The sequence below is a fragment of the Dendrobates tinctorius genome, unplaced genomic scaffold (assembly GCF_039654945.1).
Source record: "Dendrobates tinctorius isolate UK_male_01 unplaced genomic scaffold, ASM3965494v1 ptg000107l, whole genome shotgun sequence".
Classification (NCBI taxonomy): domain Eukaryota; kingdom Metazoa; phylum Chordata; class Amphibia; order Anura; family Dendrobatidae; genus Dendrobates; species Dendrobates tinctorius.
In genome coordinates, this window is record NW_027361775.1 from 42,112,894 (window position 1) to 42,127,301 (window position 14,408).

General features: G+C 42.6%; 1 protein-coding gene across 6 annotated transcripts in view; it reads left to right on the forward strand.

The window, feature by feature from the left end:
• The window catches only part of LPP (LIM domain containing preferred translocation partner in lipoma), a 388,598-nt gene that overhangs the window by 100,638 nt on the left and 273,552 nt on the right, over nt 1-14,408 (forward strand). The window contains exon 1 of one of the 6 annotated variants that reach the window (XM_073589406.1): nt 85-234. The exons of the other annotated variants lie outside the window; for them this stretch is intronic. The gene's annotated coding sequence lies outside the window, so the exon portion shown is untranslated. Of the gene's footprint in view, nt 1-84; nt 235-14,408 lie in introns of those variants that run through there. 6 annotated transcript variants of the gene reach the window in all.

A 14,408-nucleotide genomic window follows, 5' to 3' on the forward strand; every position in this document is an offset into this window, starting at 1 on the left:
ATGGGGTTGTCAAGTACTTTTGCATTGATGGCCTATTTTTTTTTTTTTTTAATAGGTAATCAATATCAGATCAGTGGGGGCGCGACACTTGGCACCCCCACCGATCAGCTGTTTCTGGTGCCGACGGCGGCCGGATGTGATCATTTGCTGAGCTGTATAGCTCCATCATCTGTATAGAGGCTGCAGCAGGATACTACACGTCTGCCCCTCTTATTTGAATGGGTGGATCTGCAGGTCGGTTTACTCTCTGAAATTAAGTAATAGATTATCACTATATGGTGAAGAAGGCTGCACTACTACATTATAGCTGTGTAATCCTCTTCATTAACTGTGATATTTGTTTACCACCCTGTGGAGAAAGTCTGTGGTACAGTCCATGCAGTTCCATCATCCCTTTAGGGAACGTATAAAGTCTTATGGTGACCCCTTGAGAATTACATGATCACATGTACTAAGATGTTCTAGTCTATGTATTTTCGGATAGAAAGGAACAACTGCATACGATAACACTAGCTGAATTGTTTATCATAGGGGCTAGTGGCAGAATGGAGGAAAAAAAAAAAAGTCTGACTTTAACAAAGTTTGTAGGTCCATTACATTACGTTTCTGCAGGATTAATAACTCAAATCTATAACTACATTTTTGGCCCACACAGATTTTGGAAAATGTGAATTACCTGCGCCCTTTATGCTTTTGAAAATGTACATGTTCTTTCTCCATACCCGCTGAGTGACAGGCTCACTATGGTTAAATGAAATATCTCCTCACATTTATTCAGCCTTCCCTCCCGCAGCATGTAGTCCTCCCCCCAAGAGAGCGATGCTGGAGTGGGTGTAGGTATGAATAGCGGCTGTGAAATGTACAGTGCCACTAAGACGTGGTTATACTTCGACATGCACGAGTACTGCTGATTCATGTTATGGACACATTTAGTAGCTCCATAATCTGGACTATAAAAATGAGTTTGGGCTTCTTTATCGGACCTCCGGGTTCTGCTCCTTTTATTATAACATTAGAGTGCATTGCTCCTCTATTTGCAAACTGTTGAGAATTCAGCAGTCACTAAAGCAGGAGCAGCCAAACTTTTTTGATCTGAAATCTCCATTTTATCCAGACACAGTTGGTTAATCTTACCGAGGACCAGGAGATGGCACAGGTGATATGCTGATGTGACTGCTGGAAACTTATTAGCGGGGCTTCTTTTCAGATAAAACTGTGCTAATGTAATAATGATATCTGACATGCAATACTGTGGAAAAGTTTTAGGCAGGTCAGGGAACAAATGCTGCAAAGTGAGAAAGCTTCAAGAAAGAGAAGTTTATTTTTGTAGTGACCAAATTGCCATATGAATACGAGGTGTGACCATACTTCACCTTCAAAGCATCAATTCTTATAGATATGCTTGTACTTCTACAGTTTTTGAAGGTACTCGTCATGGAGGCTGTTGCAAACATCTTGCAGAACTAACCACAGATCTTCTGTGCATGTAGGCTTGTGTAAATCATTCTGTTTAGGCCAGGTTCACACTGCGTTAGGCGCATCCGTTTAACGAATCCGTTAAACTAATGCTCTAACTCAGATGTAATTTTTTTACATCATTTGTGACCATAGCGCTAACGTATTCACTAACGCATGGTAGCAGTTCGTTACCATGCGCTACCATACGTTAGCCCATACAGGTCTGTGCACAGTGAACGCATCTGTTCGCTGTGCGCTAGACCTGCCGTACCCTTGGACGCTGTAGACCACGTTCGAGGGTGCGTCATAAAGTAACGCATGCCGATTTTGGCATGCGTTAGGATGCGCTGCTGTTATTGCGGGCAATGGGTGCGTTAACGCATCCGTTACATAGCGTTAGTGCCACTATGTAACGGATGCCGTCAGCGCATTGCCTGCAACGCAATGTGAACCCAGCCTTATTCATATAATTTCACACAGACTCAATGTTGAGGTCATGGCTCTGCGATGGCCATATCGTCACGTCCCGGACTCCTTTGTTACACTGCCTTCATGAATAATCATCCATCGGGATATGTGTCATTAAACCTGCTAAAAGCCCTGGTCGAGTCTCCGTCCCTATATGATGTGCGTATACTAGAGAAGGATGATGTCATACCACACTTGTGCCTGCAACTCTAGGGGGTTCTCACTTCTGTATGGAAGCTGTGAACATGCGCCGATCTCCATCCTGAAGTCTACCGATAGTTTTTAATCCATTACTTGTTGAGCCTTTTATCCAGTAATGAAATAATAGATATATAAGCGTCACAATTGTTCTAATGCTCAACCAAAAGGAAGCAGAGCCATGTGATGAGGTGACCTGTTTTCCCCTCCTACTCCTTGTATGACCTGATTTTTCGGGAGATCTTTTCTATTCATCATACATGTGTCTTATTACCTCAGCTGTGAAAAGCCTTCTGTGTAATCTGCTCCAGTCTGGTTAATCCAGCCGTCATGAATAGTCGTAATGTTACATAATGTTACTTGGAGCTGAAGCCTGCACTGTGACCACATGTTTTCTCTCGCCTATTTGGGAAGGGTGTGTTACTTGTCGCTGAAGATGTCCTTATAAAACGTCTGTTTTCTCCTCACCCCCCCACTCCCGCCCCATATATTTTCCAGTTTAGCACAGGAGCACTGTGAAAAATAAGGCTAAATGGTAATCCGGGTTTTAAAATAGTTTGGCAATCTTTTCTGGCAGCCTCCATTTGGCAGCAGAAGAACCTCAGATCTGGCACTTTGCACAAGTATGTGTTTGTCAAATGCAAAATGTGAAAAAATAAACAATTGGATGATTTCGGTGTCCCTTTGGCAGGGATCCTCCGCTGACTGTGGATTTTGCCCTATTTAGCTCTACAAATTAATGTTTTGAGTTATTTTGCCCACTGGTTTTCTGTCTCCTCTTATAAAGGCGACTTTGTGTTTCTTCACAGTTCATCATCCTGGTTCTGCCTTTGTGCACAAGCCACAGTGGAACCAAAAACCAAAAACGTGGTCAAACAATCACAAGATGCTTAGCAGGCTTTTTAATGGGGCTTATTTAGGAAGTTTTCCCCTGTCTTGTACCATGATCTGTGGGAAGCATTTCATATTGGTATTACTAATGGCTAGGAATAGAATGGTTTCCAAATAAAATGAAACACTGTGAGCTTCTTTTATGCTTTTAAATCCTTGTTCTGTAGAGTCTCAGAAATAAAAAATAAAGAGGATAATGATTGCTAAGAGTCAGTAGGTTTCATTTCTTGCAATCTAGAGTTGGTCTATCTGTATTTAGTAGTAATTGTAGTAATATGTTCTGGTTGAAGAGGACCTTTGACCGGATTTAGCATGTTAAACTGGACAAATCAAGGAATTAATGGCTGCGGAAAAATGTATTAATTTATTTTTCTTCTCTGCTGCGAAGATGTTGGCTTGTAAACCCGAGAGTGAGATAGCAGACATTCTTCTCTTGGGGTGTGTACTTTTTCCCCTGCATGATGCTTCCTACTTCTGATTTGTGAATGTCACCCAGGTGAATAAGTTAACATGCTAAACCTTAAAGGTCCTCTTTATAGACTTTAGGCTGTAATATCCCTATAATATTTAACCCAAATAAGCTATCACAATTCCATTGGATCGATGTGGATCCGACACTGGGACCCCACCAAATCATGAAGCCAAGCATTCGTGTCTCCTGTTCTTCCGATCGTTGCAAGACAGTGGACATTGTGTCTTCAATATAGGAGTTGAATAGTGCGGCAGGATACATTCGTGGACTTTTCCTCCAGTCATCTTATTGTGGTTGCCGTCTTATGGTCTGCGGAAGAAACAGAGATAACTGGGTCCCACACAGATATTAGTTATTAGCTAGCCATTAGAAAGATGAGCACAAATGCTCTTGTATATCGCTGCAGCCATAACAAAGAGACTCGAGCGCCTGAGTGTCAGCCCTAGACTGGGAAGAGTGAAGGGGCTTTGGTTTCTATTTCAGTTACATAATAGTATTTGGAATCCAGTTTTATTAAAGTAAAAAAATACCTTTTAATTCCATGTAGAACTCTTGTGCAGTTTTTCTTTGGGTAAATGTTTTTGGAAACCACGCTGAAGGTTATGGTATGTATTTTGTAATTGATGGACAGAGATGGACGGACCCCTGGATGTTTGGGTCCTGCAGGTTCTGCCGAACATTTAAAAAAAAAAAAAAAAAAAATTGGGTACCTGGACCCTATTCACTTAAATGGGGGGCCTGAACATCCAGTGCTTGCCACGTTATCATGTGCATGACAGCGTGGCAAACACTGCTTCTGATTGACAGTAAAATCATTACCTCAGTGCAGAGGCGAGTTTACATCAGTTCAAATTCACCGTAGTGAAATTGTTCAGGTGATCTGTGGTGACCTCACCTCTGCACCGTGAGACTTTTTCTCACTGTGCTAGCGGTGATCTCACCAGAGGGGTGTCACTGCAGTTCATTGGCCCAGCTGAGAACGCAGTATCAGTGACCTGCGGCAGCTCAGCCTGGATGGTCACATTTTGGCACTGTCCAGGTTGACAACTAGTAATCCCCAGACATGGATTACGGCGTGGGACCGAAAGTCGGACAGGTGAGGGATATTGTTGTCTTTTTCATTTTTGTTTTATTACAGGAGACTAGGGATTCAATGGAATGTGCATTAGGTGAGCATAACTTTCTTACTTTTAAATAAAAAAGGATAAGTGTGTTTTTGTTTTTACTTCAAATAAAAGATTTTAAACTTGCTGTGTGTGTATTTACAATATAACTATAGGATTAGTAATGGATAGGTGGGCTTGATGTCGCCATATGATACAAATGTGACATCAACCCCACAAATATGAACTCCTCTTGCCACCGGCAAGTGGGAAGGGCCTGGCAAATTACCAGAATTTGTCCATCTAATAGATGTGCCTTTCGTGGGTGGCTGTGAGCTGCTATTTTTAGGCTGGGGGGGCTATTATCCATGGCCCCTTAACAGCCTGATCATACCAGCCCCCCAGCTATCTGCTTTAACAAGGCTGTTCGTCAAAAATGAGGGGAAACCCCACGCCGATTATTTTAAATAATTAAAAAAAAAAAAAAAGCATTGGGACCCTTCTATTCTTGATAACCAGCCTTGCTGAAGCTGACAGCTGAGGGTTGCAGTTTCCATGGGAACCCATGCCCTGTTTTTTTTGTTTTAAATTATTTATTTAGAGCTCAGGTGCCAGCTGATGAATACTCCCATCAGCCACTACCTGCTCTCACTGTTATTAGCGGCAGCAGGTGAGGCTGATGGGAGCAGTTGTCTCATCAGCTGACGCCAGTGCCCAGAGGTAAACTTTTTACCTCCTATCACAATTGCGGGTTCACAGTGTGTGAACCGTGGCTGTCTGACCGGCGGTAACGATTATACCGCCGATCAGAAGCCGTATTTTGGGGGGCCGAACTCAAACAGTAATGAAAATTTCCTGGTGTCTTGGTGAAGTACGTGTTCTGTTTCCGCGCCCAAACAGTAGGTGTTCGGTACGGACGCCGAAGTTTACTGCTTGGGTTCGCCTATCTCTATTGATGGACTCTAAATACCCTATACATTATATTCATATTTCCAAATTCTAAAAAGTTTTTAACAATTTTGGAATTTACATTGATTTTACCTACACACGTTTGCTGGTTCCCCAACCACCTTGAAACCTACTCTTTGGGATCGACTCTCCCAAGTTCTTCTGTGCACTATATTTACTATGATTGCTGGCCGATCGGAGTATGAACTGAATCATTTTTCTCTTCCTTTATAGGACTTTAATTTGACAGTCTTTTTTTTTTTTTCTTTGCTTCCATGCCTTAGTTCTATACTACATTTGAGGAATTTTCTCATCCATATGGCAACACAACCATGCAGAGTCTTATTTGAACATCTATAGCCATATTATTTCTATAGGAGGCCATATACATTGCTCTAGATTTTCTCAACCTCGACAGCATATTGATGTTTGCAATTACATTGAGGATGAATATACAAAGGGCGTTCATTAAAAATTTCCCCTAGCCCACTTCCTGTGGACTGAGAGCAATGAAACTTGGGACAGTTATTGGTCCTTCCCTACATAGGTGCCACCTAGGGACACACACTTCTCACATCTCTTGAAGCAACTGTAAGCACCTCGCTTGTAGAAGTCGACAGGTTTCTCCAAAAGCCATGTGTTGACTTTGGAAATCAAAGTCTCATCATCTGGAAAATGCTTGCCCTTCAAAAATAACTTCATTGTTGGAAAGAGGTGGGAGTCTGATGGTGTGAGGTCAGGTGAATAAGGAGGTTGAGGTAGAACTTCAAAGCCACAGGAGCATGCTTCCATTTGGGCAACATGTGAATTGTGAACTGGTGCATTATCTTGCAGAAGGCGGACACCTTTGGTGAGCATGCCACCTCTCTTGGTTTTGAAGGCCTCTCGCAATTTTCTCAGCAGAGAAGCATGGTATGCCCCAGTGATCAAGGTACCATTTGCTATGAAATCATCAATAATGCTACGTGCTGGTCCCAAAATACTGTGAGCATGACCTTGCCTGCCGAGCGTTGGACTCGTGCCTTCTTTGGAGCCGGTGAGTTATGATGCTTCCATTGCATCCAATGGACTTTAGTATCAGGATCGTAGTGATGGACCCAGCTTTCCTCCTGTGTGATCAGTCTATTGGAAAAGTCTTCCTGGTTTCCATGGCACATCGTCAATAGAGCTTGAGAACATTCCTGCTTCTGGAAAGGTGTGAGCAGCCGGGGACCCCGGTGAGTGGATACCTTATGCATGTGAAGATTTTCTAGGATGATTTTTTCCTCGGTCCCCACACTAGTCTTGACATTTTGAACTAGGTGGTGAATGGTTACTCATCGATTTTCCAAAATGGTGACCTCCACGTGCTGGATGGTGTGTTCATCAATAAGAGTGATGTTGCCCTGGAATTGAAGCCGTTTCCACCGAAGTCCGACCACATTTGAATTGACGATACCAGTTCTTGACTACATCATATGATGAGGCATCATCACCTTAAACCTCTTTCATTTCATCTAACGTCTCCTTTGGTGTGCGGCCTTTCAAGTAAAGGAACTTGATGACTGCTCTGTATTCCACTGGTCCATTATCAAACGTCACACCACTTCAGCACCTGCAAAATCAAGAGTTCTGAGTTGCAAATTGGCACGTAACCTATAGAGACTTTATATCATTACACGTGCAGTTTCAGCGTCCTGTGATAAATAGAAGTGGATCAGGGGAAATCTTTAATGAATGCCCTCGTACCTTTACCTGTGTGGTGTTTATTGGTTGGTTAATTATTATGCATCACTGATCTTCTGTTTTTATTGGTTGCTATCTTACCGGCATTATGTACCATAAATAAGGGCACTTATAGGTAATATTTATAGGTTGTATCTGTGTTTTAGAAATACTGAGCAGCTGGAATTTTATTCATTGTTTGCCGGTAAGAGCATTTTTCTAATTGCAGCTTATTTCCTTGGGTGAGGTTTCTTCGTTGTTTCCGTTGCTGTCTCACGTGCCAACTGGTCTTCCTTTGCTGCCGCATACATGACTAGCACCAGTATGGCCCTTGAACAAGTAGACTCACATCCGCTGTTCCTTTTGCAATGGGTATGGCTGATCGGTACCATTATGTTCCTAGTAAATTAGCATATTTTGCGGATTATATGTCGCACCCCAAATTTTGAGGAGAAAAATAGGAAAAAAAATTGTAATAAAATGGTTGTGCCTCTTATAATCCATGCCTCTTATTGCTTACCGGGGTTGGTGGCTGCGGTGAAGTGGGTTCCCAGGGTGGCTGCTGGAGGAGACAAGAGTGGTGCATCGCTGCAGGCTGGCATGAGGAGGGGATATTCCGCTGCGGTGCTCTGTGAAGTGAGGGGCTCTGCCGGCATTTTGTGTAACATCCATTACTGCGATGCGGTGGTCTCCGGGAAAATGGCTGTCGTTTTCCCGGAAGCCACTACATCGCAGTAATGGATGTGCGGGGGACTTCGGGCTTTCACAAAATGCACCGCAGCCATTTTTACTCGCAGCGGCACACATCGGAACACCCCCTCAGCCCAGCCTGTGGCCTGCAGTAATGCGCCACCCTTGCCTCCTCCAGCAGCGACCCTGGGACCGTGCTCCACTGCGGCCGGTAAGGTATATCCGCATTATAAGATGCACCCTCATTTTCCACCCAAATTTGGGGGAAAAAAACTGCGTCTTATAATCCAAAAAATACGGTATATACCTGACACTAATTAAACACCTTTTTATATATTAACAACGAATGCCATCACCCAAGATCTGTCTAGTTCATATTTGAGAAGTCTGCGCAACATGGAAGTGTTTTCCATCATGAACATGATGTTTTCAGTGTTCATACCACTTCTGCCTATCAAATCAATTGTAGATAAATGGAAAGGAGTAGGAAGGAGCAATGTGGTGGTTGGAGCCTTCACCTTTCATTTTTACATTAACTATTTGTATATTTGTAGAATTAACACTATATGTACATGTAGGTCATAGGAAGCTGAATAAATAACCTTTGTATCTCAGATCCGATGTCTTATTCCAGAGAAATCCACGTTTTTTTTCTTATATGTAAATGAGCTGTTCCAGGCTATGGGTCGGACGCTGATCTACCTCAGAATCCGCTTCCAGAGATTTTTATAAATGAAAGGAGGTGTTACCAGTGTGAGACATGTAATGACTGACGGTCTGCTTTCATAATCACACAGAGTTCTGTAGTGAGATCAGAACTAATGCCGTACATTCCGATTTTTTTTTTTTTTTTTTTTTTTTTTTTCTCCACCATGAAAATAATTAAAAGAAAATGGACAAGGTTGGCATTGCTGTAAACAGACTGGTGAAGAGAATTCTATTACGAGGTCATTTTTACCACACAACAATATGCTGTAAACTGAGCTCGCAAAAAATCAATGTCCAAATTGCGTTTTTGTTTTTTTTTTTTTTTTTTTTTCAATTTCACTGCACTTGGAATTTTTTTCGTGTTTGCCAGTAAACTGTTGGAAAATGAATGGTGTCATTCAAAAGTACAACTCGTCCTGCATAAAGCAAGCCCTGACATGTCTGTGTGACAACAAAATAAAGTTATGGTTCTTGGAAGAACTGTAGAAAAATCTTAAAACACAGACTGAAATTAGCAATGTTGGGAAGGGGTTAACATTAGGTTTGGAAGCAGATTCTCCTGCAGATCCATATCTGGCCCATAGATCCGAACTGCTCATTTACATATTAAAAAAAGTGGATTTCTCTGGAATAAGATACTGGATCATATACACTGCTCAAAAAATAAAGGGAACACTTAAACAACAGAATATAACTCCAAGTAAATCAAACTTCTGTGAAATCAAACTGTCCACTTAGGAAGCAACACTGACAATCAATTTCACATGCTGTTGTGCAAATGGAATAGACAACAGATGGAAATTATTGGCAATTATCACGACACACTCAATAAAGGAGTGGTTCTGCAGGTGGGGACCACAGACCACATCTCAGTACCAATGCTTTCTGGCTGATGTTTTGGTCACTTTTGAATGTTGGTTGTGCTTTCACACTCGTAGTAGCATGAGAAGGACTCTACAACCCACACAAGTGGCTCAGGTAGTGCAGCTCATCCAGGAGGTGGTTTGCTGTGTCTGTCAGCGTAGTGTCCAGAGGCTGGTGGCGCTACCAGGAGACAGGCCAGTACACCAGGAGACGTGGAGGGGGCCGTAGGAGGGCAACAACCCAGCAGCAGGAATGCTACCTCAGCCTTTGTGCAAGGATGAAAAGGAGGAGCACTGCTAGAGCCTTGCAAAATGACCTCCAGCAGGCCACAAATGTGCATGTTAGAAGCAGGTTAGAAAACGACTCCATGAGGATGGTCTGAGTGCCTTTTGAGTATCATTCCGAATCCAGACTTCCATGGAATATTAATTTTGATTTACATTGATCATTTTTGTTTTATCATTCTCAATGCATTCCACTTTGTAATGAATAAAGATTTATAACTGGAATATTTTATTCAGTGACATCTAGGATGTGGTATTTTAGTGTTCCCTTTATTTTTTTGAGCAGTGTATATCAAGGTTAAAAAATCTGACTACTCACTTGACTAAAAAGTCCAGAAAACAGGGATATAAATTGATAAAACAAATGTTTGGTATGTGCCCACAGTGACTTTTTTGCTGAGGTCTCAGAGCAGAATTTGAGTGGTATCTCCGTTTTTTAGGAGGATTTCGATCGTTTCTGCTCCCTAAACTCCTTGTGCACAGCACATTGCCTTATGCTGAGTAGTTCCCCACAATATTACACATCAGTCTTCTGAGCTGAGCTTGAAAACTGCATTTTCCCCTATTATAATATTGAGACAAACTTCACATGAGGCTGCAGAGTCATTATACACAGAGTATCAATACAACACTAAAGGTAAGTTCACACTGGCATTTTTTTTTTCTTTGCAGCAAAATCTGATCTCCAGCAAGAAAGAAGCTGCAGAAAAAAAAGCAGGTTTTTCTTGCGTTTTTTGCTGCGTTTTTGTGCATTTTTGCTGTTTTTTGGCATGCTAGATGTCTCTTGTGCATACTGATAAAGTTTAGTGCAAAAAAAACTTAGAGATATATATATATCTCTATCAATATATTTATTCGTTCAAAAGAATCGGGTTTTGGGATAAATGCAGCAAAACCTGATGCCTGCATTTTTGCTCCAGATTTTTGGATTTTCTGCTTTTTTTTTTTTTTTTTTTTTTTTACCACCCATTCGTGTCAATGGGTGAAAAACGCTGAGAAAGCCATGAAAGTGACATACTCTATTGTGCTTTGGTTATTTTTTTGTGCAAAATACTGATGACAAGAAAACAAGGTGTGTGCCTGAGATTTCTGAAATCTCCGACATAGCTGGTATTGTAAAACGCAGCTGAAAATTTGCATAAAGAAAACGCCTGGTGTGAACTTACCCTAAAACCTGTTATTACTGCTTCCAACGTGCTTCTTCTCAGTGCAGAAAGAGTGGTGAAGTGGCTGGTAACCTAGGCAACAAGCAATGAAATTAGAAATCTGTCTTGATAACAGACAGAATTTTTAATAAATATTAAATTGCAAACTTGCATGTTTTTACAAGCACTTTGCAATTTTAACCATTTATGAAGTCAAGATCACCCCTTTTAGGCCTCATTCACACGGCCTGATATATCCAGTACTGGAAAAAACAGTACCGCTGCTGTCCGTTTGTACAATTCTATTGCCATCAGTGTGCTATCCGTGTGGCATCTGTGTGCACCATCAGTGTGACACGTTCTGGAATAGAATGCAAAATTGAAATAACAGATGTTTGTGTTAGATGTGCAAAAATAGAACATAGATAGATATAGATAGAAGTCTGTGAGATACATAATTAGTGCAGTGCGTCTGTTAGTTTACTGTACGTGCATTTAGCTTACAAACAAAAAATAAATTTAAAAATGGCGTGCTGTCCCCCTTATTTTTAATAATCTGCTAAGGGAAAGCAGGAATAACCTGCTTAAGGGAAAGCAGGTAGTTAACTGGTATTGTGTTGGGAAGGGCCCAATAACCATCGAGCTTCCCGGCATATTAATATCCACTCACAGCTGTCTGCTTAGCCTTTAGTGGTTATTAAAAAGGGAAGACCCTAAAAATTAAATGGGGTCCCCCCTATTTTCAATAACCAGCAAAGGCTAAGCAGACGGCTTCGGGCTGATATTAATAGGCTGGGAAGGTCCATGGATATTGAACATCTTCTGTCGCTTAGCCACCGTTCTTCCCGATTTGCCCTGGTGTGATTAGCAATTGGGGTAATGGGTTTGTGGGATTGATGTCAGCAGCTGGGCAGTGCGAGAGCCATAATGGCTGCTGCTCCAGTTTTTGGAGCTTTGTTCTCTGCATGGGGCTCCATACACTGGATAAAGATGGGGATCATGAGACATCCATTTGGACTTAGCCGGGTCGGTGTGGATTATTTTAGTTTTAATAAATGGGTGAAAGAAGGAATTTGTCAGGGATAGATTTTTAGAAGTAAAGGACTTTTCAGTATGTTTTTCTTTTGACAATTGGGTTAGCAATGGGGGTGTCTGACAGTGTTGACTGCTGACATCAACCCCATAAAACCCATTACCCCAATTGCCACTGTACCAGAGCAGTCTGGAAGAGCTGAGGCTAAGCACCAGAATTGGTGCCTCTAATGGATGTGCCATGTCTGGGGCGGCTGAGGGCTGGTAAGGGGCCAATAGCCATGGATCTTCCCAGCCTATTAATATCAGCCCTCTACTGTCTGCTTAGCCTTAGCTAGTTATTAAAATTTTTTAATCATTTTTTAAGGGTCCCTCCTTTAAATAACCAGTAAAGACTAAGTACCGTATTTTCCGCTTTGTAAGACGCACTTTTTTCCCCCAAAAATTTGGGGGGAAAACAGGGGTGCGTCTTACAAAGCGGACATGCCTTACCTAGGCTGTGATCGGGGGCGTCCGGCGGTTGCTGGCCGCTGCTGCGGGTGTGTCCGGTGCCGCGTTGTGTGCCCGTCGATGCCCGGGGCTCTGCCAACATTGAGCGACAGGCCAGAGCCCCGGCATTTCCTCAGTTCCCTGTGTGCCGGTAAAAAGATGGCCGCCGGCGCGTGCGCAGATGGGATCTCGGGACCCAGTTCTCGAGAGATGAGATTTGAAATCTCATCTCTCGAGAGGTGGGTCCCGAGATCCCATCTGCGCACGCGCCGGCGGCCATTTTCCCTGTGTTCCCTGTGTGCGCGCGGTGGTGCCTGCAAAAAAATGGCCGCCGCGCGTGCGCAGATGGGATCTCGGGATCCAGCTCTCGAGAGATGAGATTTCAGATCTCATCTCTCGAGAACTGGTCCCGAGATCCCATCTGCGCACGCGCCGGCGGCCATTTTTTTTTTTACCGGCACTTCAGCGCACATATACAGGGAACTGAGGAAATGCTGGGGCTCTGGTCTGTCGAACAATGTCGGCAGAGCCCCGGGCATCGATGGGCACACAACGCCGCACCCGCAGCACCGGCTTCCAACCGCCGGACAAGTGGAGAAACCTGACACCAGCACAAGACTCTGCAGCAGCAACAGCACACATCGGAGCCCCCCCTCATCCCTGAATGCGGCCTGCAGCATCACTCCACGCCTGCCTCCTCCAGCAGCGAGCCTGGGATCCCTCTACACCGCAGCCACCAACCCCGGTAAGCAATAAGATGCAAGGATTATAAGAGGCACCACCATTTTATTAAAAAATATTTTTTTCTTATTTTTCTCCTCAAAAATTGTGGTGCGTCTTATAATCCGGAGCGTCTTATAAAGCGAAAAATACGGTAAATAGCTGTGAGCTGAAATTAATAGGCTGGGGAACTCCAGGGATATTGGGCCCATCACAGCATAATAAAAGCAGCTCTGTCTGCTTTCTGTCTAGCTGGTTATTAAAAAATAATGGGGACCCCACTGCATTTTTTCATTTACTTTTTTTTTAGCTAATTAAATGTACAGTAAACTACACACGCACTAATTATGTATCTCACAGACATCTTTCTATTTATCTATTCTCTATCTTTGCACTTCTAACACCTCAACATCTTTCATTTCTATTTTGCTTTCTATTCCGGTACATGGCACACAGATAACACACTGTGTCATCTGTGTGTAGGTCATATTGACGCCTGTGCTGCCAGAAAAAAATGGACATGTCTACCCGTGGGGTCACATGTACATGTGCACAGCCCCATAAATTTAAATGGGTCTACATATGTAATTGTTTCCAGTACGTGTGAGAACTGTCACCACACATACTGGAGACCCTGATATGTGAAGGGGCCTGAAGCAGAGGCCTATGCAGGGGTTCCTGCATTTCATATCTTGCTTCCTCACTGCTGGGCCTTGCTAGGCAGCGAGCTTTATACATCAAGTTTTAATACAACTTTAAATGTTTACACTTTTTCTCATTTTCCTATGAAAAGCTTCTACCTACGTTTTAGTTTTGGCTGTTTTTCACACATTCAACACGGTTCTCAATATCGAACGTTTTTAAAAAGTATATTTTTGAAGTAAACATGCTGAAGTTCCGAATAAGTGAATCACAGCTCATTGGGGAGGTGTTCTGAGCATATGCTGAAGCTGTTACCTTTTCTGTAATGAGCATTACAAATTCTGAAATAAAATGTGATACATTTCAAAACTGCAGAAAGTCGAAAGAAATATTAAATGAGAATCTGAGACATTGTAACACATGTACTTTGTGTTCTGTCCTTTTGTGCTTTTTTATAACTTATTCTTTTTAACAGCTTATACATGTTATACACTGTGACACACGTAGGTAATGCCCTGTGTGTATTTGCCATCTGAATCCTTAAAAGGGAACCTGTCAACAGGATTGTGCGGACTAACCTACCGTGTCAGGT